The 13,287-nt window shown below is 40.9% G+C and overlaps 1 long non-coding RNA gene across 1 annotated transcript in view; it reads right to left on the bottom strand.

Annotated features, from left to right (window-relative positions):
* LOC106725987 overlaps nt 1-13,048 on the bottom strand; it is a 15,351-nt gene extending 2,303 nt beyond the window's left edge. Inside the window, exons 1-2 of the long non-coding RNA XR_001362004.1 lie at nt 13,039-13,048; nt 1,399-1,406 (exon numbers count right to left, since the gene is read on the bottom strand). This is a non-coding gene — a long non-coding RNA (uncharacterized LOC106725987). The remainder of the gene's footprint in view (nt 1-1,398; nt 1,407-13,038) is intronic.
* Between the last annotated feature and the right edge of the window lie 239 nt (nt 13,049-13,287).

The following is a 13,287-nucleotide window of genomic DNA, read 5'->3' as shown; positions in this document are numbered from 1 at the left end:
AAAAAATGTTTCATTTTATAATAATAAAGCCACCAACACAAAATAATTACAATTATTAAATTGATGACAAAAATACCTGTAGGATTTGCAGCTGGTTGGAAAAATACAGGTAACTTTATGCTTCGAGTAGGTACTTTGGTCACCTGTGCGCGATTTGCTGACATGACTAGTACTAACCACTGCATATGAGACTGCTGACTGACTGGCTCACTCAACTCGTGCATGAATCACGCGCACCTCCCCCGCGCTGTGTATCCCACTGCCCGCCTGCGCCACATCTCCCGTCACCCAACCGACCGACACCGCCCACTTCTTCCGAACCACTTCTTCAAAATAGACTCGCCCAGACCGAAAACCGACTTCTGTGCATGGGCCACGAAGTTTCAATCACACTGTACGTGCGCGCCCACATGTGGTATTTTGTGGAAGAGCCACACTCAAGGGGCCAAAGAGCCGCATGTGGCTCGCGAGCCAGGGTTTGCCGACCACTGCTCTAACTCAACTACTAACAAATAGTACAGAGAAAACCTTAGAGGGCATTCCCCAGAAGCTGATCCAACAAGGAGCATTTGTGTGGAAAGTGATTTAATAGGAAATGTTCCCAAGGAAGTGGGAAATGGGAAGGAAAGATGTCGGAAATCAGGCCAAGTCACATAGAGGGCTGCTTTGGTTCAGTCCCTCAGGAGAACTCCAATGACAGGACAGATCCAACCTCAGACTTGTCCCTCTCGGGGATGAGGGAACATATTGTTATTGATATCACAAAAATAATGATTTCAATAAGAGAAAGGCATTGATTTATTTTATCAATAAAATAAATGTCAAAGTAGACAATTTATACAAGAAAAAGTAAAAATGACAATAAACATAAAATCATTGCTGAAACTTGCCAATAACCAAAGAAATGTAATACTATTTTTCAACTATTACAATTGGTAAGGAATTTTTTAAGTAATAATACTTAAAATTGCCAAGAAAGTAGGGAAAATTAGCACTTTTACACAATTTTATGGTAAGTGTAAGTTGGTACAACCTTCCTAAGAAACAATTTGACAAGATATATCAAAATATATAAAAATGCAGGCCTTCTGATAAAGCAATTAAACGTTAAGCAATTTTTACTTAGGAAATAATTAATGTGTATAAAGCATTAAATTCAAAATGTTTATTGCAATGCAACTTATATGTAAAAATTGGAAATACTTGAAATGTTTACTAATAGAGGGTTCAATTAAACCAAGCATGTCAAACTCGCAGCCTGCAAACCATATGTGGCCCACAACGAATATTTTTTTGTGGCCCAGCCAATATAACGGTATGTAAGAAATGTTTTAATAAAAATTTCACAACTTAATTTTTACAGTATCCTATTATACATAATTATTAATAACGAACTACAATGTTCACTAATGACTTATTACTATAATCGTGTTGCATTCATTTCACTTATGCGCCTTACACACAGGCACGCCATTTCTCTCCACTAATACTGGCAGTGAATATTTTAGCAGCCGATTGCCATGTGATTAGTCTTGCACTGACTTGTTTGGTGTGCACAACCGGAAATATTTCGCTTTTAGAGAACAAGAAAAATAGGTTTATTTGCGTAACGCTTATTAATTTATGCAGTTATTCAGTGTCTGATAAGTTAATGTTCAAGAAAAAATATTAATTTTTATTAAAATGTTCTATTATTTTATGTTAACGATTACTCATTTATTTCAGCCCTTTGTATTCAGCATGTTTCTATCAAAATAAACCTACATTCCTATGAAAATTGAAGCTTTTGTGTTTTGTGGCCCACATTATGTTAAACCTTATTTATTTGGCCCGTGTTAGCCTTTGAGTTTGACATGCTTGAATTAAATGAACAGGTTATACGAAGTACAATAACTAACTATGTAGCCATTTTAAAATGTAAAAACATTTTTTCAACAGAGGAAGTTTATATTTTTAAGTTATTGTTTCAAGTATTACATATGTCTCCTTTTTCTCCCATTGACCTCTCCCCAGCCACCACCCCCTCCCCACACATGCTCTCACCCCCCTAGTGTCTGTGTCCATTGGTTATGCTTGTATGCATGCATACAAGTCCTTTGGTTGATCTCTTATCCCCACTCCCCTACCTTCCCCAACAGAGGAAGTTTTTAATCATGTATCATTAAATCAAAGAAAATTGATTGTAGATAATCAATTTGTAAAATGTGAACAATGTGATACAATCTAAACACAAGAACAAGTCTGAAAGGCTATGGATCAAAATATTAATAACAATTATCTTTAGGTATGGAATATGACGTTTAAATACTTCTTTTTGCTTATCTGTATTTTTCTAATTTTCCTACAGTAAACATGTATTACTTGAGTAATCAAAAATGTTATAAAATAACAAGATATTTCCTCTCTGTAATTAGTTAAAAATGAAGTACCCTCAGAGATTGGGCAGCAATACATATTTTTCCATTGTGTTAATTTCCTGTCCCATTAAGCATATGTAATAAAGAGTCTGCCAGCATTCCAGGTTGGATGAGAGCCAAGTGCTTCACAACAAACAAGGCAATGGAAAGCATCCATCCCCAGCTTTCACCTCGGCCAGCAAACCATGGCCTCAGGGCTGAATCTATCAGGTTTCATGTTTAGAAAAGTCTTCAGTCATGTTAAGAATCTATGTGAGTGGTAGGGGTCGAGGAAGATGGTGACCGGCAGGAAGGTAGGGAGGGAGAGAGTGTGAGAGCACGAGGGAGTGATAGAGGAGTGTGTGGACGTGTGTGGTGTGTGTGTGTGTATGACCTAGGGACAGTTAGATTCTGCAGGTCTTCTAAGGAGCTGCTAAACCGGGCAGTGTTAGACGGTGGAGCCCCACTCCCAGCGTGGACACTCCTGGGTGGCCAGCGCGGGCACAGAGACCAAGCCATCTTGAGAAACAGAGCTGCTTGAGACTAGGATCCTGGCCTCAGCACCACCCAGTCTGGTCTCAGACACAAACCAGCCCTAAGCCCTGCGTCTGGCGCCTGTCAGTCAGCTGAGTGGTACTCCTGCTGTGGGAGCGCACTGACCACCAGGGGGCAGCTCTTGCATTGAGTGTCTGCTCCCTGGTGGTCAGTGAGCATCATAGCAACTGATTGTTTGGTTGCTTAGGCTTTTATATATATAGATTTTATTAGTATAGACATCCAGAAAGTTCATCTCCCTAGAGACAAGGAATAGAGTCTGTGTGTACAGTGGTGGGCCCTTTTTTACCTGCTCATCATGTAATTAGTCCTCTTGTTCTGGGCAAAACTCTTTTTTTTTCCCTTCAAACTATTTGGCTTATTTAAAGTTCTGTGTATTCAGGATCTGTACTTTCAATGACAGAAAAAAATTAATAACTCATTTAAGAAACTGAGATTTCACTAGTTAAGGAAATAATTCACTCATATATGTCAATGTAGAGTACCACAGAAAAAAAGTGAAGGTTCTAGGTAGCAATATAAAATTACAATTTCTTTCACTGTATTTGTATTAACACATTTTTTAGATTTATATGTAAATATTTCATTTGTTGCTGGTGCTTTTGCAAATGGTGGTGTATTTTTTAAAATGTTCAGTTGTTCATTAGAATATAGTTATACAATTCAATTTTGTATATTGACCTTGTATCCTAAACTCAATAAATTCACATATTAGCTCTAAGTGATTTTTGTAGATTATTATTATTATCTACATATACAGTCAAACCTCAGTTCGTGAACATCTCCTATCTCAAACAATTCTGTTTTTGACCAAACTGTTCACAGAAAAAAACAAGTCTCAGTTGTTGAACAAAATTTTGGATCTGGACCTGACAACCCTTTTAAGCAGATAATAAAAAGTGTCTCTCAAGCCACAAACAAAGGAGAGAATGTGAGTCAGTTTACTGTAAAACCTGGAATTAAGATCTCAAGAAATTGTGCTGTGAATATTTTTGTGGGTTTTTTGGGATTTTGTTTTGTTTTGTTTTGTTTTGCTTTTGTTGCTGGTGAAATGGATGATTAGCACAACTTTAAAACATAAAGAGGCTATCAAGAGTGCTAATGTTGCTAAGGGTATGAAAGTGCTCAAAAGCAATAATCACAGGCAATTGAAGAGGTAGAAAAACTGTTGTTGATTTGGATAAACAAAAAGCAGTTAGCCAGTGGCAGCATTTCTGAGGCAGTGATATGTGAAAAAGCAAAGAAGCTGCATGCTGACTTTCTGAAAGACAACCTGTAACAAGTGCTGAAGTGACTCATTTAAGGCTAGTAGGGGGTGGTTGGATACATTTAAGAAGAGAAATGTTTGTTTATTGATTAAACAGGACATGAGATATGTACTGTATTTAAGAAAGGTTAAATCAGGGAATCATTTGTGGAATGGAATGAATTAATTCAATTTACATTATTTCTAATGGGAAAAAATGATTCAGTTTTCAAACAAATTGCTTCTTAAACAGCCTTCCAGAACAAATTAAGTTCAAGAACCAAGGTTCCACTGTATTTATGTATTTATTTCCTCTTGAATTACACAAAGGGTAAGAGTTCCTTCCTTTTGAAGCATGTAGTAATTCCATTGTGTAAATGTACCGGAACTATTTTATCCACTTTATTAGACTGAAAAATCCTTTCTATTCCTAATTTGTTAAGAATTTTTATCACGATTTGATACTGAAATTTGTCACAATATTTTGTCTGTATCTATTTCTGTGATTAGGAGCCTTTTTATTTATTTGTTTGTTGATTAATGAATGATACAGGGTGGGGCAAAAGTTGGTTACAGTTTTGAGTATGCAAAACAGAGTTTATTATTGTATTATTAGGGGTCCAGTGCATGGGATTCATGCAGTGGTGGGGGGCGTGGCCTGTGGGGCTCAGCCCACTGTGAGAGCACAGCTCATCCTGGTCAGCAGAGTGGCTGTGGACCTGCCCTCTGAGCAGCTGCTCCCTGGTTCGGCATCTTCCTTGGAGCCAGAGCATTCTCCTCTCCAGGGGACCTGGCTGGTCCCAGAGACAATAACACTGAGAGGCAGCAGAGTAGGCCACCTTTGCCCTGCCACCCGGCTCTTGCCTGCTGCCTGGGTTTCCGATCACTGTTCTTCCGTCCTTCCCCTTTTGCCTCCCATCATTGCACCTATGTATGCAAATTAACCGCCATCTTTGTTGGCAGTTAACTGCCATCTTTCTTGGCAGCTAATTTGCATATCACCCTGATTAGCCAATGGGAAGCATAGCGAAGGTACTGTCGATTACCCTTTTTGTCTTTTATTAGATAGGATTTTCCATAGGAACAACTGTAAACCTACTTTTGCCCCATCCTGTGTGTATTGAGTTTTAAAGTTCATATAACCTTGAAATCCTGGTAAAAATCCATCTGGCCTTTGGTTCTTATTTCTTTATTTATTCTGAAAACGACTGTTTCTTAATTGGTGTTTACATGAGTTACATTTTTAAAAATTATTGATATAATTGGATTTAGGGCTAGCATTTATTCTGTTTGTTCCCCTTGCCCTTTCTTTCCTGTACTCTTTTGGATTATCTGAATAGTTTTGAACTGCATATTTATTTATTTATTTATTTATTGGCTTTTTAACTATATGTCTTTGCATTATTTCATTTTTTTCCAGTGTTTCATTTTAGTGTTTCAGTTAACAGTCTCAGGAGGGCTCACGTCCCCTCCCAGCACTGAGCTCATGTGGAGCTAGTAGGAAGGAGGTCGTCTACATATTGAAGTAAAATGCACCCTAAGTCCTGTCCTGGGAACTTACACAGATCAGATGCTAGTGCTCCACCAAAGAGGGTAGGGGAGTTTTTGAATCCTTGTGGAAGTCTGGTCCAGGTGAACTGCTTTTTGGCCCCCATAGTTGAGTTTTCCCACTCAAAAGAAAAACGGGGCTGGCCAAAAGGGGCTAATCGGAGTCAGAAAAAGGTATCTTTCAGATCTAGGCATGTAAACCATTCAGCTTCTGATGGAATGAGTCTTAGAAGTGTATAGGGGTTTGGCAGCGCCGAATGCAAGGTTATAACAGCCTCATTAACAGCCCACAGGTCCTGTACGGAGTGGTAGTCATTAGTCCAGGCTTTCTGACAAGCAAGAGGGTAGTATTCCATGGTGACTGTCATCTTTTAAGGAGTCCACACTGAAGTAGCCGGTCTAAGTGGACCTGAATTCCTAGGAGGCATGCTTCCCTTGGAACTGGATATTGGCGGATTTTGACAGGCTGTGCCCCAGGCTTAAAGTCAATTAGTATCGGGGCATGGTCTTTGGCCAGAAAAGGGGGATTTCCTTCTGCCCAGACCAGTGGGAATTCTTCCTCTAATTCAGGCTCTAAAGGTGAGGCCTTTGACTGAGGGGTGTAAAGTATCCATTCTTCCTCCCGGGGCACTGCTAAGGACAGGATCATTGGAGAAGTTTCCTCACCTAGGCGCAGCTGTGCAGAGCCATCTGGGGCAAAGGTGATCTCTGCCCCCATTTTGGCTAAAAGGTCTCTACCCATCAGAGGTACTGGACAATCTGACAAGTACAGGAATTCATGAATCACTTGGTGACTGCCAAGTTGGCATCAGCGAGGCCGGCAGAATGGTCTACAGGTGTGGTCTCCAGTAGCTCCAATAATGGTGACTTCCTTTCCTGAGAGGGGCGCTACTTTCTGTATGACTACTGAGTGCTCAGCTCCCATATCAACCATAAAGTCCACAGTGTGGCTTCCAATTTTCATTCTGACCATGGGCTTGTGGGGGCCCAGCTGAAAAGATCCTGGTCTGTCTTAGTCAGAGTCAGCTGCCGCCAGCCCAATAAGGTCTGCTTCAAGTGGTTCTGGCCGATAGCAACTGGGTGGAAAAGGGGGCCCTGTTTTCTTGTTTTGCCGTTTGGGACATTCATTTTTCCAGTGCCCTATTTCTTTACAATAGGCACACTGGTCCCGTCTCAGGCTTGCTCTTCCTTTCCCCCCGATCTGTCTTCTTGCTTCCCTTTTGGGGCTGTCTGGGGATCTGAACCTCTGAAAGCTGCTGCTATTACATTGGCCCTTCTTTGTATTCTCTTTTCTTCCTCCTTTCTTGCTGCCCTGTCTCAGTTGATGAAAACCTTGTTTGCTATCTCTAGCAGTTCAGTAGCATTTTTTTCCTGCAAACCCTTCCAGCTTCTGTAATTTTCTCCTGATATCAGGCTGGGCTTGGCCTACAAAAGTGGCATTTACCATGGTTTGAGTGTCCGGGGCCTTAGGTTTAAAGGGGGTGTAGATCCGGTATGCCTCACACTGTCTATCATGGAAAGCTGCTGGACTTCCATCAGGCTTCTGGAAAATCTCAGAAATTTTAGCCATATTGGTGGGCTTCCTGGCTCCGGCCCTGACGCCCCGGAGAAAAGCCAGGCGATATCTCTCCAACCTGGTCTTTCCATCTTCTGAGTTTGGGGACCAATTGGGTTCCTCATCTGGGAGGGCCTCCCTTGCCCATCTGTCTGTATCTAATGTCCCCGCAGGGGCCTGGGTCTGGAGCCACTTCTGAGCCTTTGTCATTACTCTCATGCGCTCCTCAGTGTTAAAGAATGCAAAAACAGCTGCTTGCAGTCCACCCAGGTGGGCTGCTGGGTCTGGAAAATCATTTCTAGGTGGTCTACCATGGCCTGAGGTTTTTCAGAATAAGCTGGGGTGTGTTGCTTCCAATTCAGAATTCCAAGGGAAGCACACCTAGGAATTCAGGTCCACTTCCAATTCAGGCCCTTTCCTTCCACACTCACACACTTTCACCCGTCACCTGTGGTAAAAGGCTGATAATAATAGACCAGTCTTCCTTCCTGTAAGGTCCCATCTTCGCCAAGCACTTGGGCACCCCGAATCTCCCTGAGAGGCATCTGACGTACAGGTTGTGGTTTGGGCCCTTAATCGGCTGAATGCAAGCACCGCCCAACTGGCTCTGGAGAGCCTGGTTGAGGAGAGATGAAGGGGGACAGTGCTTTCAGACTTTCTGGACCTTCCAGGCTATCAGGGGGAAAATTTGGTGGTGCCTGTGGCTCATATGGAGGTGGTAAAACTGGTGGGACTTCCTTGGGAGGTCCTGTAGAATAGGGGCTCAGCTTCCCTCTGAGGGACCTGCTTCTTTTCTTCTGCCTGCTTTACCTTTGCCTCCTCCTGCCCTGCCTGCCCCTCTTTTGCCTGCTCCTGCACTGCCTGCCTCTTTTTAAAAAATATATATTTTTATTGATTTCAGAGAGGAAGGGAGTGGGAGAGAGAGATAGAAACATCAATGATGAGAGAGAATCATTGATCGGCTTCCTCCTGCACACCCCCTACCCTACTGGGGATCGAGCCTGCAAATCAGGCACATGCCCTTGACTGGAATCGAACCTGCAACCCTTCAGTCCGCAGACTGATGCTCTATCCACTGAGCTAAGCCAGCTAGGGCCCTGCCTGCCTCTTTACTCCTGCTACTAAAACCTTACTCTGTCTCTTCTTACACACACAGAACCGGACCCAAGGCGGCAAGGTTTGAGCCATTTCTAACCAGCTGTCTATGTAGGGAAACTGACCTGGGTGTCCAGGGTCTCCTGTGACAACTTTCCAGACCGCCCTGACCAATCCTTCATCTAAAGAGCCTTCTGAGGACCAGCTGACCCTGAAGGCTGGCCATTCTACTTCACAGAATTTCCTTAGTGTTTCAGTATTCATTTTAATACCATAATCTCAGTTGAATCCCTTTAAAAAAATTTTCAACGTGCAATTGAGAACAGTGGGTTTACTCTGTCTCAACCCCATGATGATCAGTGGCATGAGACAGACAAGGGAGGGGGTGACCAGTTTTCACAGATACTCACTCAAATGCCCGCCTGGCTGAGTCCCTTGGGAGCTTAGATTCATCTTAGCTAAGGTGCACCTGTATAAACCTCAGGCCTGGTCACCTCCAAGTGGATGTGAGTCACCGTTATGCCCTATGACAAATCGCAGAACCACAGGTTGGGGTCCACTCAGACTCCGTAACCAAAGTCATGGAACCACACAAAGGAGAGGAGAGGGCAGGCCCTTTCCTTCCACACTCACACACTTTCACCCGTCATTCACTCAGAGTTTAAACAATCTACCCAATTCCTGACTAATTGCCTAAGGAAGCCGTATGACTTCCAGAGAGGTGATCAAGCTTCCCCTTCCACTCACTTGGAGTGGGCCTGACTGTGGCCCCTACCTTACCAATTCTGTCGACAGGTCCAGAAGTGTCTGTCCACTCTCTCCAGATGCCGGCTGTGTCCGGGAGCGCCCAGAGTCCCCTGGTTTAACTCTGCTAAGATCAGCAGCATGCGCATCCCGGAGGACTGTCCAGCGCCCTGTGCCCCAAACCCGGTCCACTCACTGGAGGCCAAAAGGCCAAGCGTGGGTTGTTTCTCCCGGTATTTCAGGGAACCATTAATGTTAGAGAAAACTGGAAAAACATCAAGCAATGTTTGGAGAGTTTGGAATTACACCTTTTTTAAATATTCACCAGTGGGTTTAGAGAAAAATGAATTCAAATTCTAAGCAGAGCTACAAGCAGAACTTCCCTTTTTATTAAAGAGCCAGCCCTATGTGGGCTTAGTGGTTATCTCGCTAGTGGCCTTGAAAACAACACAGTTCTATCCAATTAAAAAATACACCTGGCATGGCATGAGAATATGGGCATATCTAGTCTCTGGCCTACAAGGTCAGACAGCTAAGTTTATCTTCCTTATTATTCAAGCAGGCTAGAAAGCAAAGTTATTTTTTTTCCAGATTAAGAGGCTGTCTAAAAAATAGAGAATTTCAAACAGTAGTTTTACAAAATAGGGGTTAACCTTCTCACCTTCATAGACAGTAGAATTGATAGTGGCATAGGGATGTGTGCAGAATTTTTATTTTTATTTTTACATGCTTATATCATTTAAATGTTTATAATGATCTTATACTTTTAAAATTTAGTTTTTAAAAACACCATATTTGATTAATCTTTTCTGATGAGTAAAACCTATTGCACAAATATGTATTGTGATTGTAATTGAAGATACTGGAGGGGCATGTTGACATTCTGACAGAACAGATAAAAGATGGAGTTAAGTACTATTGTGAATTGCCTATTGTGATTCTATTTGGGAGACCCCTCAGGTCTTTTGTATTTGTGTTGCCTGTTTTTATTCCTGAATTAGAAAATTTTGGTGGTGCTTTTGCTTGAAAATTCCCAATGTCTTTTTCCCCTTTCATTTTACTTAATGAATTTAAAGTTATTTCATTTGTCTGATAAATTCCCAAGGAAATCTGGCATAATCTAATTATTTTAGTAATAGCCCAGAAAGCTTAGCTTTCAGCGCCTAAGTGTAATGGTGACTTTCTTGTATTTATGAGCTGCTAGAAGCATCCAGCTAATTATGTTGTTTTTTTTTGTGGAACAGAAGAAAATCAATATGATCTACCCAAAGTTTTTGCTCTTCCATTCTAGGCCCATAACTCTGTAATAATTTGCCAGTCCTCCCCTTTACCTGACCAGAGCAGGAAGTATATTGTTTAACTGTAACATGAGGGAGATATGCAGTTATTGATTTAATGAATACATATTGTGCCCCTGAATTATGAATTGTGCTCTTAGGATGCAGTGGTCAATGAGAGCAGTCATGGTTCCTGGGACTTAGACCACCAGAGAGACAGACATTAATCAAATTATGTCTACCAAGGGAGACAAGAGTTTGAAGGAAGCAAACAGTGCTATAAAAGTCTTCAGGGATGGCTTCCCTAAAAAAACTGATGTCTTATCTGAGAAGAGTGATAAGGAGTTAATAAGGTGAAGAGGAAGAAAAGGTGTTTTAGAAAAAGAGAAACATTTTTGCAAAGACCTTAAGGCAGCGGTTCTCAACCTGTGGGTCACGATCCCTTTGGGGGTCGAACAACCCTTTCACAGGGGTCGCCTAAGACCATCGGGAAAACACATATATAATTACATATTGTTTTTGTGATTAATCACTATGATTTAATTATGTTCAATTTGTAACAATGAAATTGGGGGTCACCACAACATGAGGAACTGTATTAAAGGGTCGTGGCATTAGGAAGGTTGAGAACCACTGCCCTAAGGTAAGGGACAGAATACTGAAAGATGCCCACTATGAATAGAATACAGAAAGGTAGAGAAAGGTGGTATTATTTAAGGCCAAATAAGTGAGCAAGGGCCAGACAATCACCTGCCTTGCAAAATTCAAGCCCAGCTCTGCCACTTTCTACCTTTATGACCAGGGCCAATCTATTTAATCTCTATGAAACTCACTTCCTTACCTAAAAATAGGGATAATAATAATACTAACCTCACTGATGTTTGCGAAAGTCTAAATGAGAGATTATTGCACATAAATATACATAAATATTTAATCATACTGGCTCAATGATTAAATGACAGAATTATTAGAGGTGATTCCTAAATGGTCTTCCTAGTCCTCTACAATCAATCCTCTGGTCATTAAAATCCTTCTAAAGCATTGCTACTCATACACCTACATTTATTCAGCTCAAGAACGGATCCCATCATTTACAGTAGATTTCTAGGTGGAGGTTTCTGGACTCAGTAGTAAATATTCCGATAATTGGTTGGTAATATCTGCCATGGGTACTGAGTGTAATATGCAACAGGTGTGCTATTCCTCTGTCCAGAATGCAAGTACTTTCTTAATCTACCTCTTTCCCAATTTCAGTCTCCTTCTCTACTACCTTCTGTCCTCTTTCCCAATTAGAAATGTACCCAAAACGTTGTACAAATGTATCCAAGCACCATGTACCTCAAAAATACCAATAATGAGTTTGTTAGGCCTTGTACAACTATGAGCACCCTTCATTCCACTGCACAGTAACTAACTGCACATCATGTTAGTTTTTTTGTCTGGAATATTCTCTCCAATTCAAGGAACTCTTATTCATCCATAAGATCCTGTGTATCCTATTTGAGAAGTCTATGCCTCCGTTGTTCTAGGTCAGGCCCCTTGGATATCTGCTATCACAGAAATGTGCTCTTTCTTACCTTAAGAGACCTGTCTTAGTTTCACAAAGTCAGCAATGTGGTTGCATAATTACTGTCTGAATCCCTCATCAAACTCCCAGCTCACAAGAGAGGGAACTGTACCCATTTCTGCCCTCTCCATCCACCTCTACATCGCCAGTACTAAGCATCCTGTCTGCCTGGATGCCCAATAAAGCATCCTTGTTAAATATATAGATAGCTTTAAGGTGCTGTCTTTCTCATGTACCCTTTAGTAATTTTTTTACCAAATAATTCAATATGAAGCCAAACTTCAAGTAAGAAAAGAAGGGAAAAAAGATAGATGGATATTTATTTTAAATTCCCATGGCCTCTTGGTGGTCCTTAAATTTTGGTGAGTAGCAATTGCTTACTACTCTGACCCTCCTTGTCCCAAAAGCTTCCGTTATCCTTGACTGAAAGATCTGCCTAGATTCCCCAAATCATAATGGGAACACATGTGCCAAAATAATGCAGAGATCTAAAGGGAAATAGATGACTCTCCCTTTCTCCGTTGGGCTCTTTTGATGTGCTAATTTGTTATGTGTCAAAGTCAGAGGTTTCGTTTTATAGTGAAGATCAAAATGAGAATTCTAGTTCTGTATCCATTATTAATTCAGGATTCACACTGAGAAGATGGTAGATAGTGTATGGAGTCTATTACTAATATCCAGAGCTCTATAAATTAAAATCGAGGAGAGAGAAAGTAAAAGCATACTCTCCTTAGGGGAATTCTGATTTCAAAGTTTACCAGCTAATAACCCTCCTCCCCCCCTATACCAATTAACCTTAAATTTTAATGACAATAGAGTTCCAGTACTTAGCAGGAAGGAAAAAACATCTGTAATATTGAGGGAGACTCTATTGGAAAGTGTAGGTTTTATAAGAATTTGCCTATTTTATAGACTCAGGATAACTCTGAGAATGACATCCTCTGGACCTCCATTTTACATTATATGCATGTTGTTTTGGGACTGACAGGGATCTCAAAAACTTCTAGTCTAATACTTTCATACTATAGATGAGAAAATAAAAACGTAGTTATAACTCAATCTGTGAGATACTCCCTAAACCAGCATTTTCAAAGAGTATTCCTTGAACCTAAGTTTTGTGAAATGCTAATATCTGTTTCACACAAGGGGGAAAACGCATGTCATCAATTTTTTTTTCTTGGTAAATATTGACTTAAAGCAGAGTCAAACAAGAGATCTCAAAGCCTTTAGTTTGTTAGATGATGAAAAGAGAAAACAGCAAACAATTTCACCATCAGAACTATTTTTATGACTGTTTCTCAGGA

Source organism: Myotis brandtii, unplaced genomic scaffold (assembly GCF_000412655.1).
Source record: "Myotis brandtii unplaced genomic scaffold, ASM41265v1 scaffold208, whole genome shotgun sequence".
Lineage (NCBI taxonomy): Eukaryota > Metazoa > Chordata > Mammalia > Chiroptera > Vespertilionidae > Myotis > Myotis brandtii.
This window is presented reverse-complemented; position numbering and strand designations above follow the sequence as displayed.